We start from the raw sequence: 25,494 nt of genomic DNA on the forward strand, positions 1-25,494 counted from the left end.
CGTGCACGGCCCGCGAAACGATTTCGACTCGGGCACGCGACGATCCACGTGCGGGGTGGTCCGAGGCGAGAAAAAAATCTGTCGCCCGGAGACACGGTCCGCCAGGAGGCGAAAAAAAAAAGACAGAGAGAGGGAGTGGAAAAAAAGAAAAACAGAGACGAACACAGCCCGGAAGAATCTGTTTCGCGTGGAGAAGGGGACGGAAACGCGAGAAATCCCTTACGATGGGCACCTTGGGGGAGGGGATGGGGGGTAAAAAAAGAAACGAAGAACCGTCCAAGGGGGACGAAGAAGAGAAAATGGGTAAAAAAAGGGTGGCGTATGACACGAGGGACGCGGCCAGGGCACCTCTGGAAGTCGTTACGAGCTTGGATGCCGCCCTTCCGCCCGATCAATATTGCGTTGGTGGGGCCGAGGCAGCACGAGCCATGGCGCAGGACGCAAGGGGTTGAAGGGAGGGGGCGAAATACGAGGCACGACGGGGCGAATGGAACGGATCCGCGGCCGCGGAGGAGGCAGAAGTCGGGCGGGCGGGGTGTCGAGGGGTCCCGTGGGGGATTCGTAGGCGAAAGAGGGGTCGAGCGATCCGCCAAGTGGGGGATGTTTGGTGGGGGCGGTAGCAGTGGAGCCAACACTGTCATGGCGCCGCGCACCACCGCCAGCCAAGCGGTACCTCCAACTACTCCCTCGCGGTGTGCAACGCGCTGCTCGCGATTTCTACGCTGAAATTGGTCCGCGGGAACCGCGAGTGCTACGGAGGACTCCGTACGCCCGGTACCCTTTTCGTCGTTGGTCTGGAAGAGAGCACGGTCGTCGAAGGGAGCGAGTCCGTCGCTCGTACGGTTCGCGTCGCAGTCGTGGGTTCGCTGCTGTGTCGAGAGGAGCGGTTTCGAACGATAGTGATCGTCTTCGCTCGAGAGAAAGGAAGAAAGAGGAGTGCTGCGAACAGTGCGCGACTCGAGTTTGCCAGGGAGGCTCGACGGTGTGTCGGTGGCGGAGGGACAGGGTGTCCCGGTGACCAGGACGCGAGAACGCCTCGTATCGACCTCGAAACTCCGGGGGTACGAAGGTCGAGGATCTCGGGAGTAACCGCGGTTGCCACCCGCGACTCGGTGAAACGGGAACGTCGTTGATTCGTGTGAGGTGAATCGATGGTGCACGCGGAATCGTGACGCGATCGTTTGTCGTTTGAGTGGTACCACGCACGATGTCGCGGCGCGATGCGTCACGTGACTGAGGGCCCGGAGAGCAACGACAGAGGGTAGAGGGACGCGATACGAGGATCCTACCTCGTCGAGGACCATCGCGATCCACGGGCATAGGAGGCGCCGTCCCGGGTCTCGCACCGACGACCAGCTAACAGGAGTTACAATGTCCTAGCGAAGGCAGGACCGCGTCCAGGCCGATCCCCCTCGCCCTGTTCCGTTTCTTCCGAAAGAATCCTCGCTCCCTGACCTCCAAACGCCGTCAACCCGCCGACCTACTCACGCGACAGCGCGCGCGCGCCCACGCACACCGACACCTTACGAACACGAACACGGAACACGAACACGCCTACGGTGCAGAGATACACGTGCGCGACCAGGACACGCCAGAAGACACCAGAGACGCGCGCGTCTACGCGTACGCTTCGTCCCTTCATCTTTCTCTCTATATATTTCTCCACCCTCCCACCTCCCCCGTCGCGGTCTTTGTTACACACGCGCCCCGCTAACCTTCGTCTACGAGCTCACGCCTAGGAACAACGGCTTACGGACACGCGCGAACCACCTACACAACTACGTCGTAAGCCGTGTACCCGGAGTACAGAGCACACAGGCTTCCATCCCGAATCCAGCCAAGTCCAAAGTTCTTAATCCCGTGGGGTGATCCTGGCCCCGCCCGTACGCGAAGGAACCACACCCCGGACGGAGAAGGAACTCTGGGATACGGATTCTCCAGGCTCTCGGTAAGCTGAGACATCCGACCGTACGACTATTTTGCTCCTTTTTTCCACCGGGATTTTTCCTCGAGCACACCTGGAGGAATCGTCGCGGTCTCGATCGCGGTGGAACGTCGTTTCGCGGGTCGTTCCTCCGGTTTCCGCGTATCTTCGCGTCGCCATCGCCGCCCAACCACCCGACCACGTCGATCCCTCTCTCTCTTGGTCGCGGTGGATCTAATAGCGCACATGGCCTCGTTCCATGCTGGATGCAAGTTGCAACGCCGTCGCGCAGGTTAGGTTCGGAGGGTGGGTTAAGGGCAGCGCAAGGATACGCGGTTTCGTTGCACGAACTTGGAACCCAACGTCGCTCGTGGATCCTGCGGATCGATCGGACCGCTATTTAACGCGACTTTCGACGTCTCAACCGCTTAGCGGTCGTTTTTTCGCGGTCGATATATTGTACTTGTAAATACGATCAAAGTACGATTCGATCGTTTCTGACTGGTCATCGGTAGCTTTCGAATTAACCACCCAAAATCGCTATCGAATTTTAATTATTCGTCTCAACGATGGAATATAATTTCAATCGTACAAAGTGAATTTTTTCTGTCACTGGTGGTCCGTTGAAAATATTTGGGGGCAACTGAGACGAGTACATTAAACGTTTTAAATTTCTAAAAACATCTTTGATATTAACAGATATTAAATACACATAAAGAAATAGTAGTGGTTACTAACCGTTTTACTAGTGAATTCCGAACATATGCAGCCACAGATTTAAATTCTAATATTAACGCGCAGTAATTACGAGTACGGTGGTCGATCGATCGCGTGGAAAATCGATCGTCGACGCGTCGCGGCTTGATTTCGTCGCTTCTTTGATGCGCCCAAGCCAGAAAATGCACGAAGGGCAGGTTCACGGTTCGTTGGCTGCATCCAATACACCGCACCGGCGGAATATAATTTACAATCTCGGCAAGTATCAATTTGCAATAATTTATGCGCGCTTTTTCCCACCGGCGAGTTATTTACGAGCCCGTTACGCGTGACCCGCGGCGCTTCATCGGGAACTACCGAACCTAACCGCGTGACGTCACGGTTTAACATCGACGATGATTATGCACCTGCGCCTGAAACGCTACGTTGCAACTCTGTGTCTCGGTTTTTCCTTTTACAGCGCGTGCCAATTTAAAGTCTCCACTGGATGGAAGTCAATGGAATTCCACGTACTGGGTGGCTTCGTAAAACCTTCTTTCTCGAAAGTTGTACACGTTTTATCTACCCTTTGAATAAATCTACCACTATCGATTGATACAAAATTAACAATATTCTTTTAACGCAAAGCAAAGATTAGCAATTCTTGTTTGATCGTTCTTTGACGCTTTTCGAGTTATCTTCGTCACCGGAAGTGGAAGCTAATCCGAGCGAGTATGCCACAGAACGGAAGTCGTTCCTGTCAGAGGTCACATATTAGTCTTCCATCGACGTTAAGTCCGTGGAATTAGGAAGCCGTTTTGCAATTCCTTGTAATTGAATCTGACCCTCTGCACCCGTTGTCTTCCCCCTTCGAGTCTCGATAACTCATCCCTCGACGCGCTCGATCATTTTTTTCGTATCCGGAATTCGATGATACGCGAAACGCGGGGAAAAAACGCGGATATCGCGCAACACTTGTTAAGTATTCAAATATACCACGCAGAGGAATTTGTTTTTATTCTCGAGCAAATATGCAGCATGATTCCGGAAACTGGGACACGCTGTAACTCTTCTGTAAACAGTACGAACAAACAGGTACTAGAAAATAATTGAACCTTGCTATGGAGACGATCTTTTTCTCTACAGATAAATTCCGCTGTAACTTTTTGTAGTTTAAATGCGTGGAAGACTTTAGATTAATATCTACTCTTTCGAACATTTCCACACGAATCGGTTCTTTTCGTTCTGTGTACGAAACTATTAAGGTATGACCATTGAAAACGGGCTAGCCGTAAACGAAGAGCGAGTCGCGATTAAATCGAGCGGAATTAAATTGCGTTTCGTGATCGGGACGAATGAAATCGCCGCGAGTCGAAGCCAGCGATTCAGCACGATGACGCTTCGGTTCTCTGGGGTCGAAGGATACCTTTCCGCGGTTATTCTAGCACGATCGCGGTTAATTACTACTGCGAATCGCGAACGTGTTGCTCGTTGATTAAATTGCGGCGATGAAAAATCCTATTCTTAACCGGAGGGGGATCCAAAAGCACCGCATTCGAATCACAAGTGGCTCGTTTGCACGGTTAAATAGGGTGCCTTTGATGTACGATCTCGATTTTGAAGAATTTCTTTTTACTGAGCTCTGAAACGGTGGCCAGTAATCAATACTTCGCTTTGAAAAAATTTATACACGTTTGATGAATATCAAGGAATTTTTCGCTGTTCGAAAGTGTAGCACGAAAGCTCACCGATGCGATCGAATCGAGGAAAATAATTGAAAATTCTCTTTTTATTGTCTTTGAAGCCCCGAACCCGAACGAGAGGCGAATATTTGGCGGTAAACGGTTGGAATAATATGACTTTCCCGATCGGATGACGTTTTCCAGGAACGACAGCGCACGTTTTTCAAGAGGTTCCCTCGGTTAGCGAGCTCGCAATTGCGCGGCGTAACCAAACGTTCACCGATGCGCGAAGGGGATGACGATACGGTCGAAGAGAAAAAATGCATTGTTGTTCGCGGTGTAGCGCTTACAAAAGGCCATTCGGTTCGCGTTTCTGTTGACCAAACTCTCGTTTAATCTCTCTTGACCCGCATACGCCTGTCGAAGCCGGGATCGACGAAAAACTGCTGGCACGGTTCGAAAACGAACCGTGTCCGTCGTTCGTAATCTCGCGGTCGTTTCCATGTCTTCGTCGATGAAACCCGCCACAGGGATCGCGAACCCGAAATCGTCCAACGTCCGGGAAACTGGAACGCGTCGATTCCGCTGCTCGTCGCGCTTTCGATCCTGGCCCGCTCTATCGTTGAGTTTTTTTTATTATTTTTTTTTCTCTGTCGAAGGGAGTTAATGTCTCTATATTGACAAGCGAAGCCCGTAGACGAAGCCCCGACCACGGCGGCCCATTAATGACGATCACGGTGGCGAGAATGAAATTTAATCGTTGCCCGAGCGCGCAGTTGCACCGTCACTTTTATCGGGTGGGTTTTTATGGAGCGGAACACGGCTATCGACTGGAAGAGGAAATTGATCGATAAATCATCGACGCGCGCGAATATTGGCCCTTTCGTGTTTGACAGATACGCTCATTCGATAGTTAACGAGACTCCCAACAGTTCCTATATTAATCCGTTCGCTTTGCGATTCGAGAGGGTCGTCCGAGAGACGTTCAATTTCCTTTCTCTGCCCGGCGAGAATAGAAAACGTTCTTTTCCCGCTCGAACGAATCCGATATTTACGTTCGCGACCGTGTCTTCCGGGGGGAGGGGGAGGGAGGTCTATGTCTGACACTTTTAAGAAATTGATTTTTTCGTTGCAGCTTCTCTCGTAGGAGTTTTATTGAAATTCCTGAGATTAATGGCGCTCCACCGTTTACGGAGCATCAATCGCTGTTGCGAGAATTTTTACGGAAATCGAGTTACCAAACCCCGTGTATAGCGAAAAAATTCGAGTAATCTCCGACGGATATCCCGAATAGTTTTCGCGTTATGAAATTCCGAAACTGCCCCATTTTTGCCGCGTCCAGCCCGGAACAACCACTTAAATATTAAATGGCTTCCCCCGCGGACGACCTCGCCGCGTAACGGGTTAATTTATTCAGTGGCTTGGCGATTTTTTCGACCCGATCCGGAACGCCGTCGCTGCCCGTGACAACGATCTGTCCTTCGAGTGCCGACGCTGGACGAAACGATCGAAATTCCGGCCGCGAGATCGTGCTGATTCCGCGGGCACGCGATCCTTTTCCTCGCCAGTTTCGTAGGTCGAAAGTTGAAGGTCTTTATTTGGCCCTCGGGACGACACGCAAACCCCGAATAGCGCCGGATACATCGCGATAAATTAATTTTAACCGTCGAGGATACGACGATTTCAACCCCTCCACGGTCAAAGCGATAACGATTGCTTCTATCGATCGGCCATACTGCAATTTCGTTCTTCGGTCACGACACGGTTTTCAAATTTTCTGATACGAACCACTTACGTAATCCCTCGTTGCTTTAACGATGTATAACATCGATTGCGCATATTTCTGTCGATACCTTTCGTGTCGATGAATTTAATTGGAAGGAGTTTATAGGAATTTATAGGAGGGTTATCCAAATTGAGAAGTCCCAGATTCGCGGTCGACGGACGCTGAAAGAACGAAACGGCGCTCGCGTGCTCGCTAACGACGTATCCTCTTTTTCCACGAACGACGCGCACGGGTCATTCGTTAATTTACCGTTTTAATTATAGGAGAAAGGGAGAGGCACACGAGTGGTAATGACGCCGGCGCGAGCGTCGAGCAATATTTTAATTTACGCTATTGGGTCTCAATTAAAGGGGCGCCGGCGGTAATTACGAATCGGACGCGGGGAAATTGAAGGCGCGACCGCGGAAAACGCGAACCGTATTTGCGACCGGCTCTGTAAACGCTAACGAGCGCTGCCAAGTCGCTCGAAACGCGATCCACGGAAGGATAGATCGGTACCAAAAGAAGCCGCGATCCACGATCGGATCCACTTCTAAACATAAGATTGGATCGATTCGTAAATTACAATGTTAGATGCTTGTTAGAATCTCTCAAAGTATTTAATTCGACCATCGAATTGTAAAATGAGTTCAACTAGGAACTCTGTAAAATTACCAAGTAATTTGTTTCTTAACTTTTGTCTGTAAGTAGAGATCGATGGGCTCTTTTGTCGAGCAGATTTATTCGGGCTAATATAGCGCCACAATGCGCCGCTTTATGGAAAATCAATTTTCATAAAACCTTCAATTACACCACGTAGCCGGTATCTATTACGTTCACAGTAGCGAAGGGTGTAATTAAACCTGGCTGTCCAGTTAACGATGTGTTTCCGCGAAATGTAATTAAATCCAGTCGATCCGTGGCTCTTCTCTCGCGATGGATCAAGAGCTCGATATTTTCGAAAAATTCTGCCAAAGTGCCTGTACAGAATAGTTCTTTTTAATTCATTTTATTTCACTCATTGCGCATAATTGAAACGATACAACAGAGGAGACGAGACTAATGCAAACAAATCAAGAGCGCAAAGAGACTTTGTATGCAGTATAAACATAATACCGATGTTTATCTAAAACCATTTGACCATGCTGTTTATTGATATTCTATATTATATTAAGCTCCTAAAAGTTGTACAAATATCGCGTAATATTCGATATCAAATATTTGACGTTAACGATGGATTTCCGGAACTCCAAAAAGATGTTTACTATTCGAAAGAAATTCATTCTTCGTTCGGAAAATGAGTTTTCGCGACAGGAATGGCTATTAATCATTACTCTATGTCGGATGAAATCCTGATCAATAGGGAGACAGCCTTCTTCCCGTTTGTCATTAATTTATGTCACACAAAATCCTGCCCAATGCTCAAATAACCTCCTTCCTGTTAACTCATTAATTTACGTCATACGAAATCATGCTGAACAGCGACGCGTGCTTTTTCCTATTAATCACGAGATTTTATTATACAGGGTGTACGGCCACCCCTGGGAAAAATTTTAATGCGAGATTCTAGAGGCCAAAATAAGACGAAAATCAAGAATACCAATTTGTTGATGAAGGCTTCGTTAAACAGTTATTAACGTTTAAAGTTCCGACTGAACTGAATTTTTTTCTCGAAAATGCCCAAGATTTCGGGGGTATGTCTAATGACCAAAAATGATTGTAATTGACCCCCGCAACCGAAAATAATTTTTTCAGAACGATTTGAAATGTTTGAATTTAATTGTTAATAATTTTTTAACGAAACCTCCATCAAGAAATTGGTATTCTTGATTTTCGACTTAATTTGACCTCTAGAATCCTCTATTAAAATTTTTCCCAGGGGTGGCCGAACACCCTGTATAAGGTCTTGACACAATAGCGATATAATCTTTTTTTAAAAATCCTGATCGGTGTATCTGAAGTCCAGAGATAATCTCTTCGGCTACCTGACACGCAGAGCAGAATATTTATTGCTACGAAAAGCTCGTCGTCCATCTGGACGTTCGCGTCGCGTTCACGATTCACAGTAAGTTTATTTTATTCAAAAAATTCCCAGTCAAGTAAATTCTAAAATCCAAGAATATTATGTGCAATAGAAATAATACTTAAATCATCCTAGACCGTTTCCAAGAGATAAAATTAATTTTGTAACTCGATTATCTGTCACGAAATATTTTCCTGTAATTTTGGGATAATTTTGGAAGAGAGGTGTTAAGTTTCCGTGCATTTTCACGCGGTCCATAAAGCATGATCACGGTTTTGGACGCAGGGACGATGACAGTGCGATGCACTAGCGCCTCGGGAGCATCCGAATGTCGACAGCGGTTGTTCATCACCGTACGCGTCAGCCAATTTTTCTTTTGTCCCCTTTCGCGAGCCTTTTAATGCCCTGACGAATAGCCGGTGCTGATTTTCCCCGTGGCCCCCGTATATTTTCCTGTCGTCTGCGTTGAATTTTATTTTGTCACGGCTAACGACGCGATCGCTCTTCGTGCCCGATTCGAAACGCCGCGCCGCCCGGAGCGAGCCAACGCGTACAACGCGTTCTCCTCTGTGCTCGCGACAGATCGCTACGAAGCTACTTGGAGACACGACTATTCGACTTTAAAGTCGAACTCAACTCCACAAAGCCGTCTACTGACGTCCCGGATAAAGCACTCGCGTTATCGAACCCGAGCTACCTCGGTCTCTGACGTTCCACCCTATTGAAACAAACCCCATTCGATTCGACAGATTACACCCAAACAAGATAGTTGGAAGCTTGGTCGAGTGCTTCTACCATTGAATTATTTATTCAACCCATTATCTATTTGCGTTCTATTGAAACGAGAAACATTTTCGAGGTTCGAATTTGAGATTCGACTGAAGAGATTTTTAAGAAGTTTTTGTTGCTATACAGTACCACACCATCGCCATTATGTCAGCTAGGAATATTATTAATACGACGGTTACCCTTACAGTTCGAATACTTTTGTGACCTACGATATACTAGCAAATCTAATAAAGTCTATCGTTTACTTTCTGTAGTAAAAACGCGATCGAGTGGCCACGAAGAACTATTTCCCCCCCCCAAAGAAGTATTCCCCAAAACGCATTTCTGATAAGCCAGAAAGGTCTCCGATCGGAATTCCGGTGATCCTCGATTTTCGCGTCGCTTCAACCCCCCTTAAAAGATTGCCCACCTGTGGGTAAACACGTTGTATATTCCCGCGACGACGCCAGAGAGGATATATCCGTCGACGGGTGTCCAAGGGCGAAACCTCTGGATCCAGAAAAGCGCAGCGGAAATTGGAGAGAAGTCGGGGTCGGTTTCCGAGCTGGTCCGCCGATCGGAAGCGGGTATCATCGTCCTCGAATCCGTTTCCCATCGGCGTCAGCCACGCTTCTGACACTTATTACGCGTCCGATATATCCGTCTATTTCAGCGGTCCGAGTGGTTCGCGAAAGGGTTGCTCGAGAGCGCCCCTCGAGGCTCGTGGACGTGGGTGTGGTCCCTGTCTCGAGTATTATTCAAAAGTTACGGGTGCTCGTTTCGCGTCGTCGTGATTGCAGGGAGCCAGCAACGCTCGCCTAATTCGCTCTTAACGACCCTTTAAGCGGAATTTAAACGCGTTCGCGCGTCCCGCGTAACTTAGACACACCCCCGGCGTCGACGCTTGTTCTCCGGCCTCGCTCGCCCCATCGTATCGCCTCTCCCTTTACTCCCGATAAGGGTGAAGCAGATTTTCTTCCCTCGTCTCTCTTCTCGCCGCCTTCGTCTGGCTGTTCACCGAGATACCGTATTATGCAAGCGGACTCGATCGAAACTTCGTGCTCGGTTAAGTTTGCGCCACGTGCTTTGGGCGGCTCGTAGACAACGCTTAAGCACGACCATCCTTGTTTCGGTGGTTTGCGACCCGTCGCGATACACGTGTGTGTTCTCAGGTGCGAGTTATCGGGAGTTTCGTTGCGTCAGCGATCCCGAAACTACGGACTTTGGCGATAAAAGCTACCCCTCGAGGAGATATTCACCCCCCCGCCTTTCCCCGGACTAATCGATAGCGCAAACGAAATTTAATTATTATATGGAACAGCTCACGAAAGTATTCCGAACGCTTCCGATCTGCATCGTTAACAAATAGAATACACACGTTAAGTTAAAGTTACATAGGAGCCTCGAGAATGCATACTTAAAATTACAAACACATCTGATAACACATACTGAATTTATCAGGGCATCGAGTGTAAACATACCATTTTTGGTCGTCACAAAAGTATTCGAACGTACGAATAGAAGTGTCAAAGTAGAGCCATTATTTTCTCTAGTCTTTCGTCCTATTTCGTGTTTATTTTATCCGAGTCCCTGTAATTTTTGCCGCTCCGTAGCTCGTTAAGCTGATCAGAGATTCGATAGATCGCGAAAGGAGTCGTTTTGCTCGCGACCGCGACAATCCTCTCAGCGTCGCGACGCTGAAACCCGGTTAGGAAAATCGGATTCGATTCGCGAAGCCCGCGTAAAATATGCTCCGCGTCGACGACCGGAATTTACGACGCTCGCGAGAACTTTTCTACTTGATAATCCGTGTACCGTTGAAAACGGGCAATAATTCACGCGACGTCTAGATTTCCGCGACTGACGAAGAACGGTGGCTGCTGTGGGACCGATCGTCCTCTGCTTCAAATTTCAAACAAAATGGTTGAAAATTCCACTGCGTTTCAGGCCAGTTCTATCAACAATTATTCCCCGGGGGCAGTGAATGCGTGAAACCGCGGAGAAAAGAGCGTTAATAAAGTAAGCGATATTTCAAAGAAAATGGCCACGTTTCCCTGAAAATTCCCTCGCGTTTGGGTCAGCTGGATAGGTTCGAGGCACGGAATAAAAGTTTGAAATAACTTTGCGCGATCGTTTGACCGGTTAAAATATTGTCGAATTCCGGGGGCGGAATTCGGTGGTGGTCGTTCGATTCGCGAACGGGCCGTAGCCGGTTGATCCGCTGACCCAGTGGCAGCCCCGATATTGGTTTCCCCCTTTCGCGGTGAAATAGGGGAGGAAGAGTAAATTCTCTCGGCGGCGGCAATTTCCCTTTCGGCGCTGGTCGGTTCGGCAACGGTTATTGCTCGCCGCCTCCGTGAAGTCGTCGAGTCGTCGGTGGCTGTCGGTGGCAACGGGCGAAAGCGAGACGGCTAAGTGCACTTCCCCACGGCACGTTCGATTCAATTGCAGCTGCGGGCTGCTGACCGACTCAATAGAAACCCAACCCACCCCCTGTCTTCTTTCGTCTCGGTCGCCCATCGGGCGTTCCTTTCTTTCGCCCATCGGAACGGGGCCGATGTCTCGTTCCTTTTTCGTCGTCCTCTTGCCCTCCTTTGCGGTGCTCGCGAACCGAAAAGAAAAGCGCGCCCCGGCTCCAGACTGCGGCTGAAAGTCCACCTCCCTCCCCCCCGTCGTACCCTCTGGGTTCACGCTGTTAAGGGGCCTGTCTAGTTCCACATAAAGGAAAATTGATTTTCCCTTTTCTCTACCCCTATTGTCTTCGAGTTCGAGGAAAACATTATGCTGAAAGAACGAAAGTCTAGGGTGAAAATCAGTTTTACATCAATTAACACATTAACCCCTTGCACTACGAACGATTGGAAATATCGATGCAATTTTATGATACTTCTAAAAATAAAATGATATTCTTTTTCCCACAAAAATTTACGAATGCCCATAATTTAAATTTCATTGAAACTTGAATTGAGTTACGTATTATGTATGTCGTCGTAGCTGCGCCAATAGAAACAGTGTCAAAGCACAGAATTGAAAGATTCTTCGTTGAAAATGGAGAGTGTGCTTTCGTTGCAGCGTGTACGAAAGTTCGTCGTGTTTCTGGAAATTTTTCGAGCCGGTTGCCATCCGGGCTGGTGAAGAAATTCACCAGCGAACGGTTGACAAAACCGCTTTTCCGTTTTGCTTCGCGGGCTCCTCGACGCCGCTTTCCTTTCGTAGTCGCGCTAATTGCGGCTCGTTTAACGCGTTCCCGTTGCCGCGTTAACCTCGAAACACTCGATTCGCCGAGGTGCGGAGAGCACCCAGTCGAGGAAGCGTTCGCGAGGCGCTCTCGCGCCTCCGGGGAAGATGGATCGACAGGAAAGAGGTCGGTTGGAGGAGATACGTGACGGAGAGGCGCGTTAATTAAGCGCGAAATTACGAGGACCGTACGCCACGGTACTTTATTTGCGCCGCAATTTACGCGCATTGTTGTTACCCCGTCAATAGCGACGCGATAATTAACCTTTTGGCTCACCACGATAACTATTTTAATAAATAATCCCGCGTCCTCCGGTCAGACGATTTAAATCCACCCTGCATAGATCAACGCTAAATCTCCATAGAACCCCAAATAATAGGTAATTTTTATTTGTACTGTTATTTTAACGCTGGAACTACCAAAACAGTCAACATGACCCATAAACGCTCATTTCCATTGCATTCTACATTATTTCACGTATCTGTCATTTTAATTTCTTCGATACAAAGAAATAAACTATAATAGTCGGTAGTTCTAGTCAATAGCTTGATAATATTTGCACAACCAAAAGTGCCTCGCATCTTTCTGGACCCAAATTGGAAGATTCAGTAAAACCGATGGATAGTACTAAAGTCTACGTTTCTTTGCCAGTATTGTAAGTCACGGAAGTACGTAGAACTTCGTTCGAAGGGTCCTGCACCGTCGAGAATCCCTGCTCCCGCGTATAGAGCCAAGAACACGACCCAACGTAGACGCAACGGTTTCTCTATTCGCAACGCAGACGTGGTTAATGCAATTTTGCCCGTCGCTTACGTGACATTTCCACGAAAACAAACCTGATCCGTCGTTAGAAGCCACCGTCGATCGTTCTCGCGCGGTTGTCGATCCGTCCCACGAATTCAAGTCAAACACGCGGGACAAGCTGTACCGTGGATTCATCGATTGAAGCCTCTCCGTTCGACGAAGTCGCTTCACCTGCGCGCGGATGAATAAGTGAACGAGCTTCCAGGAACGGTGCAACGCCGGTGAAATGTTGATGAGACAGCTTTAGGTTTGCTCCACATTCTCTGGGCTCGGTCCGCGGCATCGTTCCACGACGAAACCGTACACAGTTTGACACGGTTTCTGCCGCAACGTCACGATCTGAGTCTGCTCTCGAGTCGAAACGAAATTTATTCGCTGCATTTTGCGATACAGCAACCCTGGATCTGTCAGTAACAACCGTGTATTCTATAACGTCAATTTTATAATTTAGAATGGGGTCATTCTATGATTTGTATTCTCTAGAGTCGTTGCTACTTTCAATCGCATTCAAACATGGTCAAATGCGATGATATATGAGAAGTTGAAATAAGAATCGATAACATCGTACACCAGAGTCGTATTAACGAAGGAAAGAATAATCTAGAGTCGTTGTTTCTTCCAATCGTATGCAAACACGGTCAAACTCGATGATACGTGAAAAGTCTAAATAAGAATGAATAATACCGAAGACCCGGAGCATCGACAAACGAAAGAACAGTCCGTAGCAAAAGAGAATGATTTAATTGTCTCGATCGAAGACAATGGAGAAGTTATTGGAAACTAAAACCGAAGAAATGGAATTCCGCGGGCATTGCGTGGACTTAAGAAAAGGGTAATTGAAAATTTTCTTTCGCCCCGCGAGCGACGAGAGCCGTTTCTCTTAAGGGAGAGAAAATTAGAGGGGACGGAAACGCGATGCTTCTTCGTTGTTTCTCGCGTTTCACCCTCGGGAGCTTTACGATCTTTCATAACCGGCGAAGAGGCTGAGGAACTCTCTTACCCCGGGAATAACGGGCAGCTTTAACGTTATTACACCGTCGACCGAATATAACGGAGACTCTCGCGGCTAAAGGCGTAAAGCCCGAAAGGATATCACCGCGCCAGAGAATTTTCCTTCGCGAAATAGTGGCTGTATCGCCTAGCGCCACGATACCCTTCCGATTCGAGACTCTCGGAGATTTAGCAGCGAAGAAAATCAAGAAAACCTCGTACCGCCAACACCAACGATGAATAGATGCCAGAAATCGGGAAGGTGAAAACCACCCCTTTGTTTCTACGCGTTTCACCGTAGGAAAAAGTCTAACGGAGTTAAATCGCATGAAAAATTTCGCCAGAGGCACGGAAACAAGCTCGAACAGAACTTGAATGTTTATAATAATCTTCAACAATCTGTACACGTTGTTGCACAGTGTAGCCTTCCATGAGGATTTGTTTATCTTTCAATATCTGACAATCAAACAGTTTAGCAGTGACACTCAATTTGGATAACCCCATATGTCTCAGCACTTTCACTAAAAAAAAAAATCAAAGTTGCGCTAGAAATTCTACCGTATATCGAGGACCACCGGTTCAGGGGTTGCACCTACAACCATAAGCTGTCCTCCTCATCCACGGTGAGGAGCCCATCCCGATTCTACAGTCCTGAGAAACCGGAATCGAACGATCCCCGCGCGGAATCTCGTCCGTAGGAATCGCGAGGCTCGCGAATCGAGACGGGGGGAATCCTCGGTATCCGTCACCATCGAGGAATGGCCGCAAAAGTTTCAGTTATTTCGGTACGTTCGCGTTCTGCACGGTGTCGTTTCACGGATGCCTGGTGCCTGCACTCGCTAGTCGCGTTTCGGTATTCCGCTGGCAGTTTTGCGGTCGGCGAGGTGACGATGCAGTCGCAGCCGGTGCCGGCGACGCGTTTTGCGGCGCTCGCGGTCGTTACGCAGCGCTAGAGTCGCCCGCCAGCACGCTAAACGCTTTTGAGGTTTACACTGGAATGGTGTACCGCAAATATCACCCCCGAAACCTTTCCATAAATGTATCCCGACGAGCCACGCGACCGGGACAACCCGGACTCCGCTGTCCAGACTTTTAATTAAATTTCCCACCGGGGTTAAAAATGCCCGTACGATGGTTTCCGCTTACGTTTTATGAGCGTTCGAGGTCCCCTCGCGAGGAAAAATGCATCGTAATAACGCTGCTCGTGGTACGGTCTTGGAAACGTTCGAGCACCAAACGATCTCGAGATTCTTGCGAGCATTGGACGAGTGATCAAACACGGTCAAACTCGATGATACATCGAAAGTCCAAATAAAAATCAATAACACCGAACACCAGAGCGGTATTAACGAACGATAGTATAATTTAGAATCAAAGTCTAGAGTCGTTATTCCTTCCAATTTGTTAAATTTTTTAATTCGTTTATTAGAATATGAGAGTTTCATTGTCCAACGGAGAAAATTCAAGATGGAGTAGGAACGATTAAGAGCTCGCCGTCCAAGATGGTCGACACGTGTACAGGAGAAATTGCTTCCTGTCGTGCTGGGAAGCGAATACTTAATATTCCGCCACCGATACGATATCAGGGAATACGTGTCCTGCAGACTCTTATCGTAGCTGCGTTAATTATGGCACGATGGTGTCTCCGTGTTCCTCGCAGAGGCCAATTGTTTCGTTATGGTGATTGCCCCGACTGCACCGAGTTTTCTACTCTTTTTTCCAAGCAGACAAAAACGGTAATGGTCACGACAAAGCGGGAACGACACGAAAGTACACAGCTGCCCATTAAAACAGAAACACTATTTCCTCGACGGATATTATTATTATCTTATTTTGTAACGTTTACCTTTTGAACGGTTCTTTTACATTTTCATAATTTTTCATAGTATGAATTCGTTCCTATTTTTCCTCTATCAAGTTATCCAGTGACTTATGTACGGGAGCATATATCTTTCTAGGCTAATAACAGCATATACCTCGTCTTTCCACGGTAAATGTATATTTATCTCGACTTCTCTGCGTCATATTTTATTTAATGCTTATATCTCTTTCGCTTCTACCAGTATAACGACGGATTATTATTATCGTTTCAAACGTTCAACGATTAATGCACGAGCATATAAGTTAAAGTTTTCAAATTTGTCACATAGCCTCTTCGATCACTTACCAATCTTCCAGAATTTTGTTTCTCCAGCTAGAAAATCCGCGTACAACGGTGCATACAATCGGAATAAGAAGTTACTAAATTCTGAAAATAGCATCCAACCGAGTCTGAATGTGAAGTTTATTTTTAATCCGTTCGATGCGTTTCCAATATAATTTCATGCATATTCCAGACACGGTTCCAGGAAAGAGTCGAAAGCACGAAGACCTTTTGAATTACAGAAGCAAACGATCCCGAGTATTGACGATACGTATTCCGAAAGGCGGTTCTCAAGTCGTTCGACGAGAATAATATTTTGACGCGGCGGCAACGCTGTTGGTAACTTCTGGACTTCTCGAACGTCGGTTAAATAAACCAGTCCGCTAACTACAATCGAGTTAAGTACCCGGAGCGTCGAGGCAGTCGTCGATTTCACTTGCCGAGAGTTATCGGCGCCGTCGACGTCACTTTCAGCCGAAGGGGCCTGGAATTTGCATAGAATCCTCTGTCTTGTTGATTGGGTAAGTCGAACCGTCGGGTTCGAGTGGCTCTCGACAAATTACACCCTCGTCGATTCGATTGTGTACGTCTTGGAGAGAGAATTTGCCAAACGTCGGGCGTTCGAAACGATAACTCGCTTGTAAAAAGCACCCCGATATCCTCGCGGTAAACAATCGCAGTCGATTAGCCAAGTTTTCTTTGCTACGAAACGACCGAGCTTTTCTCGCCGCGTCGAAACTTTCTTCCACTTACCGGTTCGCCGGCCAGAAGCAAACGCCGCGATATTATTCGCGGAGACAGGGGGGGCGAAATTTCGTTCGCCTCCTTAAAAGCTGCGACGCGAGTTCGCCGATCCCGCACAAAGAACGACGGGATTACCAAGAAAGAGAGTAGTTTGCCGCGGGGGTGGGAAAACTGGATCGAGGGGATGCGTCCCACTCCCCAGTGCTCGCCTTTAATTCCGATACATAAAGTTCCGTCGGGGGTAGTTCGGACCTCCGTTTGCATAAACTGGATTCCAAGCTTCGTCCATTTTCGTTTCTCGATTCGTTTCCCGATTATTGACCCGAACAAACAATTTCCAATTATATTGAATATAATTCTATGTTGAATATTAAATATTGAATTATCTAATTGGCGATAAACCTGAAAAATTATTGGTAATCTAGTGGCAGTTCTGGTTTTCACTCGTGGTCGAATTTTATATATTAACATTAACACGTATTTACATTCACGAGGTATTCGTAAAACAAATCTATTTTTCTAGACCATTCCTTGCACGAATAAATGCACATAAAATTGAATAGTATACGTTTGAAAAATTCTTTGAAATTAAATCGCACGTCAAGGGGTTAAACGATCGAGGACGATGATTATGATAGTCTTCCCTTGCTAATAACTCCAGCTAGGGTAGGACTGTTGGAACAGTTCTTCCCATCGGAGTCCGTAGGTCACGCATCCCTCGCTGAAACTTAACGGAGAGTCGGATCTCAATCATTCATCACGCCTAACATACTACGCAACTTCGTTCTCTCTCCAATTTCCTCCCGCATCAGTATTCGGAAGATCGTTGGAACCCTTGGTTCTCCGAGTCACGCCTCCGCGTCGCTCGCAGTATCTCCGAGGGTCCTATGTTCTGCATTACGGGCTCCGATGTTCCGAGATTTCCCCGGAGTCGTTGCACCTTAACCACCTTCCACTTTAAAATCCATTTCCATCGTATCACCCCGCTGTCCATCACCGAATCCATCCCCAAGCTCGTCCCTCTAACCCGGACGAAGTACGTTTTCGTTCTCACCCTTTCTTTCATTTCCCCTGGCGAGTTCGTATCGTGTTCCTCCATCTTTGTCGGTAGTCTTAAACATCGTCCTCGTCGAGTCTTCGATCTACAGTTTTAAATCAATCCTACGGAAACGATACTTTGATCAAATTTACTCCGTATTAATGAAACCCACTGTGACGGCTGAAAACAAAGGTAATTTTCAAGAATTTTTTGGGCATAACTATGAAACTGTGTCTGATAAATGTTTAATCTTTCTGAAAGTACATTTCTTGAACTACTTCTTGTAAAAATTTCAATCCGTTACAGGGATTTCTCCCCCCCCCCCCTCCCAAATCCTTGTGACGTTTACGATTAATTTTGAGATGCACCCACTTTGGCTGCGCCACTGGGAGGTTTTAGTAACCGTCTCTGGATCTACTCAGAGTCCTTACGAGCGTGGAGATCTTGCGTCTACTCGTAAACGATCCTCCGGTGAGCTGTGCCGGAAGTTGGACTGCGAATCTGAGATACGAGGGTTGAAACGAGGGCACAGCGAACGACGATGTAATTCGAAGTGAAAACGATTAACGAAACTGCCGACACGTTGCTGGACGAAGCCGTGGAACCGTGGCTGGATTATGACATCGAATCCGTTCGAACCCGTTGACACTCCATTGCTTTAATTGGCCACAGTCCACTGAAAGCTCGCTTTTATTCTCGATCACGCGGCGTTTCCATCGGGAAACCGTTGTCGAATAATTCCACTCTGTGCATAATTTCTCGTTAGAAAACAGGAGGACATTTTGCAACCAAAAACCAAAGAAAGGAGTCTGAACTGTTCGTTCTAAAATTATTAAGAGACCACAGAGAAATATACGAGTGTAACACTAGTGTTAAAAGTCCTTAATTTGGTAGTCTCGCGGACAAATATGCAAGCTAATTATTTAAGAAAAAGTACTGGCTAGTAATTACGCAAACATCCTGTATTTAAATTTAAATTGATTTTCAATTAAATAAAGAATTTATGATCCAGTTTTAACGTACACTAGTCGTACGATCAGTAGGAATTGCTGAAACTTCTTTGGGTATGTAGCGTCAAAGTAAACTTCAAAATAGACATGGAAGACAGCATAAATTATAATAGGTGATACGATCATTAGATAGAGGATGAAATGCCCTTTAAAATGAGCGTTTGTACGAGTCGATAGCTTAATTAGTTCCGGAGATATACATATATATAAGAGTCCGAAGCGTTTGTTTACTACGGCCTTGTCAAGGCCGTTGACCACACGTGACTCGTAGTAACTAGGTCACTCGGCCACTCGGTCACGAGTCACGTACGAGAAAGAGAGGTCCGGCGCGACGCGTCAGACGGAGACAGAGATAGTCGAATTAGAAAAATTAACCCTTTACATAAATTACGATATCTCGAAAACGAAAAGTCGGATCGACGAAAACCAAAAGCCATTTTAAAGGGGAGGCTTTGCCGCTTCCAACGATGGCTCAGTTATGCAGAAAGCATGAGTAGTTTCGAAACTGCACGCGTCCAAAGTTTTGGTTAATAGGCTATTGTACATAAGACGGACCGAGAGATAGTGGAAATTGAGTAATTTCCATTAAAAGTTTTTACAATTTTTATTAGAAATTACGAATGGGTCATTATAACCACTTCGATAGTTCTAGCGTTAAACAAGCGTACAGATTCAATTTACATCGTGTAATAAAATTCTTTTCTTTCGGCGCGCGTAAACGAAAATGGAAGGGAAAGTGGACGTCGTCGATTGAATTTTGCTATTTCAAATTGGTATCGGAATATTTGCAAAATCGAAAAGGTTCAATTTATAAAAAGAATCGGTGGAATGGTACTGATTTCTCTATCTAAAAATGCACTCTGTCCGATCACAGAGTTCGTTCGTCGATGGAACTTCGCGTCGGACAATAACAAAGAAATTGCAGAGGCACGATTTCGGTTGGGAGGGATCGATGGTGATTGGGGAAACGCTCCCGGAGGTTATAAATTCTCGATCCCGTCGCGATTACAGGCGCTAACGATGTCGTTATCGATTTAACAGGGACTAGTTACTTTAGACACCCGGCTCGATTCTCGAAAATCCAGCGGGAACGTGCACTCGCTATCGGTATCAGAAGCCCCATGAAATATCGAAATATTCATCTGGCGTAATCTGGCGTGCAATAATAGGTCGGCGGTCGGGCGAACGGGTTAAGCTCCATCGGGCCTCCGATTCTGAAATTTTAAACAATCCGACTGAGGCACGCGTAACGTTTAATTGCTCGCGGGCTCGGCGAATGTGCACACTCGTTGCTCGATCGCGCGTCGAGCACCCGTCGCGATTGCTTTCAATTAATCCACGAGCATGCGCGAGACCCTCGCGACCCCTATTCTACTCTGAAAGGTCGCAATTAAAGGAGAAAAAAGGATCCTGCGAGAGCAGAAAGGGCGGTGAATGACGCGTTTCTCTCGTCGAGGCCTCGTCGCGCGCGGGTAAACACTTCCCCCGCCGAGGGTCCTCCAGTTATATTCGACGATCCTTTTCACGGGGTTTTGTTTCTCCCGATGTTGGTCAAACGTCATCGAGCGACCTCGGGTTCGTTCCCTTTTACCCAGGGATTCTATCGCGAACGGGGTCGTTTCGCAGTTAGGCGTCAGCCTTCGCGGTAATAATTAACGCCTTCATCATCGTGCCGCCAAAAAAGGATCTACGTGACGCGTGAATGCCACCACAAAACGAATCTTCGAATTATGCGAAATCGATCGATCGAAAATATTAAAGCGTTCCTGAAAACTGTGATTCCAAGAATGGCTTCTTCGACGAGTACGTCTGAAGATCAGGTGAATGGTAAATTCATAAATAAATATATTCGAAAATCAGGTTTTCGATTCATAATTAGTCTTATTTTGGCTTCTAGAATCTTCCATTAAAATTTTTCTCAGCGGTGGCCGAACACTCTGTACATTGTAAAAATATTATTTTTTAAAATAGCCGCACTATCGTCCGCCACGGATCGACATTTTCAGTTTCGAAGCGTGCTTTAAATTTTTCGACCCGAAATCTACTCGATGGATCTTATTCGAAAAACATGTACCGCATAGTAGTTCAGAGACCGTGTGCGCAAGAACATGCGAGGGACTTCTGAAAATGTCAAGCGCATTCGCGAGCGTACGTTATTCTTTCCCCGTATACTTGACACATTTACGCTCGCAATGGCTAGTAAGCTCAAGGATACCGAGAGAGCTTCGGGCGCGGAAAAGTGCATCTGATTTCCCGACGAAACGGCTTCTTTGTGAGGCTGATGAAGTCTCGCGGCGTCCCCACCCCTCCTCTTCGTCTTCTGCTCGTTTTCACGACGACCTCCGCGGCTTAACCCCGGTGCAGTGGTCTCGAATCGAGCTCTTTACACCCTTATATTAACGCGAGGGATATTCTTTCACAGTCAACTTTTGCTAATCACTAATCGAAATCACTAACTCGAAATAAAAGAACTGAACCAAACGATCTGGCCAACAACCTCCACAAGGAAATCAACGGAAAAAAACGAGACTCTGCTCGCGACAATACCTCATTTATCGAAATTACTGGTCTCGAAATAGTCTCATTGTTCCAAAAGCCACGTCTCAATAAAATTAACGTAAAAAGGAAAAACAGTGGTCAGTGAATTAAAGATGGTGGAGCAAGTGGTCCGCTGACGCAAACTACCGGGCTAGGGAGGAGGTTCTCCAGGTTGTCGCTGGAGCCAACGACGAGTTAAGAGGGTAAATGGCCTTAAGGTCGTTTCAAGCGAGAATTCGAAGCGAAGCAAATTTTATGTCCGTACGTAATTGGATCGATATTACGGAGCCAACTTCGTGCACCAAGAGCAGCCTGGCAATTTCTATTTTGAATAGCAATCGCCCACTCGCTACGTGATACGGGAATACAAAAAGCACGGCCGAATTTTCACAATTGATCGAATCATGGCTCCAGCCGCCGCCGGAATTGAATCGCGCGCGAGCGGCGAAATTGCCCGTGAACGCGCGTTTGGTCCTGCCTTGTTTCGAACGGGCGTCGCGACGCTGATTGCGAGGATACGGGGAAATGTCCTTCGAGATATTACGAATTTTCGAAAAAAAAAAAAATAAAAACGACCCCGTCGATGGCTCGTAAAAAAATCCAATTACTGGGATTCTTCGACCTGCTAGGTTTCCCACTTTATTCGTTGTTCGATATTTTTAATTTAGGAAAGGGAAACAAAGTTTCCATTTTTGTTTGTAAATTACACTGATTTCGGGAGAACAGAGTGCATAAATGCACACGTTCGTGCATAGTGGATTGTATTAGTAATTACCAATCACTTTTTTGACGTATTTGTGAAGGGCGTCCAAAAATTTACGCAAGAAGTAATTTCGATAGAAAATACAGGTTTTTAATTTAAAATTGTAAATTTTTTATTAATCTGTCGCGCTGTCTTTTTCTTTTCGTCGCCAACACATTACCGCACAAATTTTGCGTGAATTTGAACAGGAGAATTTAATTTCGTGTCAGAAGATCAACAAAGCAAGCTGCCCCCTAGCGCGTTTGCTTTTGAATAAAATAGCCAGATTAAATTCGTATTAATTCAAGCGTTTGAAAGCGGAAATCGCTCGACCGGACTCGAAAGGTATTCAAAGTATTGTATTTGCGAGAATAATTCGAGCGTGTCGAGTATGACCGCCGAGTCCATGGTGTTTTGGTCGCCAATAACGCATAACTAGCGGGCAAAAGCGCAGTTTTATCGTCGACGTCTAATTCAAGCTGTATTTTAGCGCGCTGATTACCCGCGGTTGCCGCGAACTTCCCGTTATTAACTCGAGATTTGCATACGACCTGCAGCTTACCGACACGCTAATTAATTCTCTCGTATATCGCGGTGGATGAAGTTCGTCGCGCAGACAGGAACAGCTCGTGAGACAACCGTATCCCAAGGGATGAAATTGACCACGAACTTTCGTCGATTTGACCGTACCGTACGAGTAATAAACTCGCTTTTCCCCTCGTAATTGATTGGAGGTGTGGCGAAGCGAGCTGTCCAGTCGAAACGCTGTCCGCCGTTGCCCATAAATATTCCACGCTCGATCGCTGATCGTCGGGCAAAAATAGCACGCTGTGCTCGTTGGAACGACGCTTCTACCCTAGCACAGTGGTTCCCGATCGTCCAAACAGTGATCAAAAATCACTTTCCTCGGTCTTCCTACAATCCTTTTCACCGTAACGGTCCACGAGTTGTACGATTCGACGATACAAATCACGCTCTGGGAGTCCCTTCTGCAATTTTTCATGGATTTATTCGTTATTTGACCCATCCACGTTTGGAAATTATGGATTAAAATAAATGATAGGGTCTAGAAAAGTATTGAAAAAATTTCTGTCAAAATTTTGGGACCTTCTCGAGTGAAATTTCTTAGGTTTCTGAAACATCGTAGGTATAGGAAACAGAATAAATCTTCGAGTTTTATCGGTGATTGGGGGCGATGGCGTGACACGATAACTTTTTGCAGTCGATTACATCGTGAATCGACGTGGGTGACGTCGAGGTAGGCCAATTAGTCCGTTTCGTTTCGTTTCGAGAGTCGAGGAATAAGCAGATCGGGGTTAGGCGGTTGCGTCACGCGAAAACATTGGCTTCAAGTACGAAGCCTGTAATTCGCGCAATTCCGCGGATCATTGGGTCTCGAGCAATCGTGTCGATCGTTACCGAACCGGAATCGGTAATTTAATGTCTTCACTGGTAGATATTCCGTCGAAGAAGCGATTAATTAATTGATGCGGCTTCCTTCGTTCGTTTATTCCCTCGTTTCTTATTTATTCGCAATTATATTAATTTTCACCCATCAAGGTTCATTTGGAAGACCATTTGGATATATCTTTTACAGTTCAATCGAATCGTATTTTTAACAATTTTTCGAACCATCGATACGCATATTTTTTCGAGTTTTTAAATATTGAGTGATCGCAACGATACGTAATCGAATCTATATCGCGCAGGTTACACACGGCGCGGTATCCGCAACTGCTTTTTTTCTATTTCAAAAAAGAATGTTTCGCTTTTGCCGCAAAACTTCCCTACGTTTCTTCAAAGCGACGCGTCGAAAATGTTCAATATTTCGTATTTTCGTTTTAGATGTATTCATACTGACCACAAAAGGACGTTTCGTTTCGAAGGTTCGCTTATTTTAATCGTTAAAAATACCTAGAAATATATGCACGTTTCTCACGCCCTATTTCAAACTTTTCTGTTTAAATTAAAATTATTTTATATCGATCTATTTCAACTAATCCCACATCACCGGACCATTTAAGCGTACGCACCCTACAAAAACTACCAAAACCAAACAAATATGACATTTAAAAAACAGCAAAAATTTGAATAAATCAGCACCAATGTAATTTTTTTGTTCGTCCGCGAGAATATTCGTCCAGAATGACTTTTTTCGGGCACTGGTCGGCCTGCGATTCAACGGCTGGTACGTTGCAGCGTTAACAAAGCCTCGGATAACGGCAGATAAATTCCCAATTCCTTTGCGAACAACATCGAGGAAATCCACGGAGAAAATCGCGATAAAAGTGGCGGTGTCCGATAAATCCAGGAGATTCCATTTGGCCGGTTCGCTCGGCCGTCCTTCGCGTTCGATTTATCCGGCTGCGTGTGTCGACCGTGACGATCGTTGGGGGGATGAAAGGAGCAAGGGATTACACGGGCAGGAGATATTGGTCAATCCCACTGGCTCAGCGCTAATAACCGTGGAACACGAAGACGAGTTATGACAGGTGGTGTCGTGGGTCGTTCGGTGGGGTGGAATTGCGCGGACGACATGTGCCATTGTTCAAAGCAGAACACTACCACCCTCGCCACAGCCCCTGTTCCCACCCTCTCGCCGCCTGTGCGTCTTCTATTAGCGACGTGCAACCCGCCCCTGCAACCCCCCTTCGTCGAAGGTGCTGACGGGTTTCCCGTTAGCCCGCTTACTCCGTGTAACATACTGAATCCCGGTTACGGCACACGCTTCATTGCTGGCTTAAGGTAACGGGACATCGATAGTTGACTCTGCAAGGTAAATACATCACCGGTGTACACATTCGAGAACCTTTCACACGGAAAAACTAACGCGTTTCTTTCGATTCTTATTGCTCTTTGTCATCGGTAATCGCTTCACACCCTAAGCAGCTCCTATTGAATTTTTTGGAGGGTAAACGGTAGAATATTTCCGTATCAAATTCCAATCATATATTTAGATCTATGCTTGGAGAATACCCACAATTTTTTGCGTACAAAAATGCCCGATAATTTAGAAATTACACTTCAGAGAATGGACTTTGACATTTCATACGGAGCACCTTGGAAGAATTGTAGGACGTTTGCTAAGTCGTGCGTCGATTGCTCGAATGGACTGTGAAACGTATTAAGATTAGCATCTCCGGCCATCTTTTTAAGATTTCCGAGGAGTCCGAGTCGTTCCGGGGGGTGGAGTTCACCGGGTAGACAGTAAAACGCGACCCCGTCTCGGAATAATATCGGCGTTAAAGGCCAATAATCGTAAACGCTGGCGAAGCGTCCTCCCTTTTATGAATGTAAGCGAGGCGGACGACGAGCGTATACTAAAAGGCCACACGCAGCATCCAAGGAGCGGTTTCACGACGGGCATATTTCCGCCGCGGTGTCGTTG

At 46.6% G+C, this 25,494-nt stretch overlaps 1 protein-coding gene across 13 annotated transcripts in view; it reads left to right on the forward strand.

Moving 5' to 3' along the window:
- Positions 1 to 614: 614 nt before the first annotated feature.
- Positions 615 to 25,494, forward strand: part of LOC143345635 (protein turtle) — a 93,304-nt gene continuing 68,424 nt past the window's right edge. For 4 of the 13 annotated variants that reach the window (XM_076772985.1, XM_076772981.1, XM_076772986.1 and 1 more), the window contains exon 1: positions 616 to 1,948. The gene's annotated coding sequence lies outside the window, so the exon portion shown is untranslated. Of the gene's footprint in view, positions 1,949 to 25,494 lie in introns of all 13 variants that reach the window. The other 9 variants (XM_076772993.1, XM_076772994.1, XM_076772982.1 and 6 more) reach the window with 4 other exon arrangements.

Source organism: Colletes latitarsis, chromosome 9 (assembly GCF_051014445.1).
Source record: "Colletes latitarsis isolate SP2378_abdomen chromosome 9, iyColLati1, whole genome shotgun sequence".
Lineage (NCBI taxonomy): Eukaryota > Metazoa > Arthropoda > Insecta > Hymenoptera > Colletidae > Colletes > Colletes latitarsis.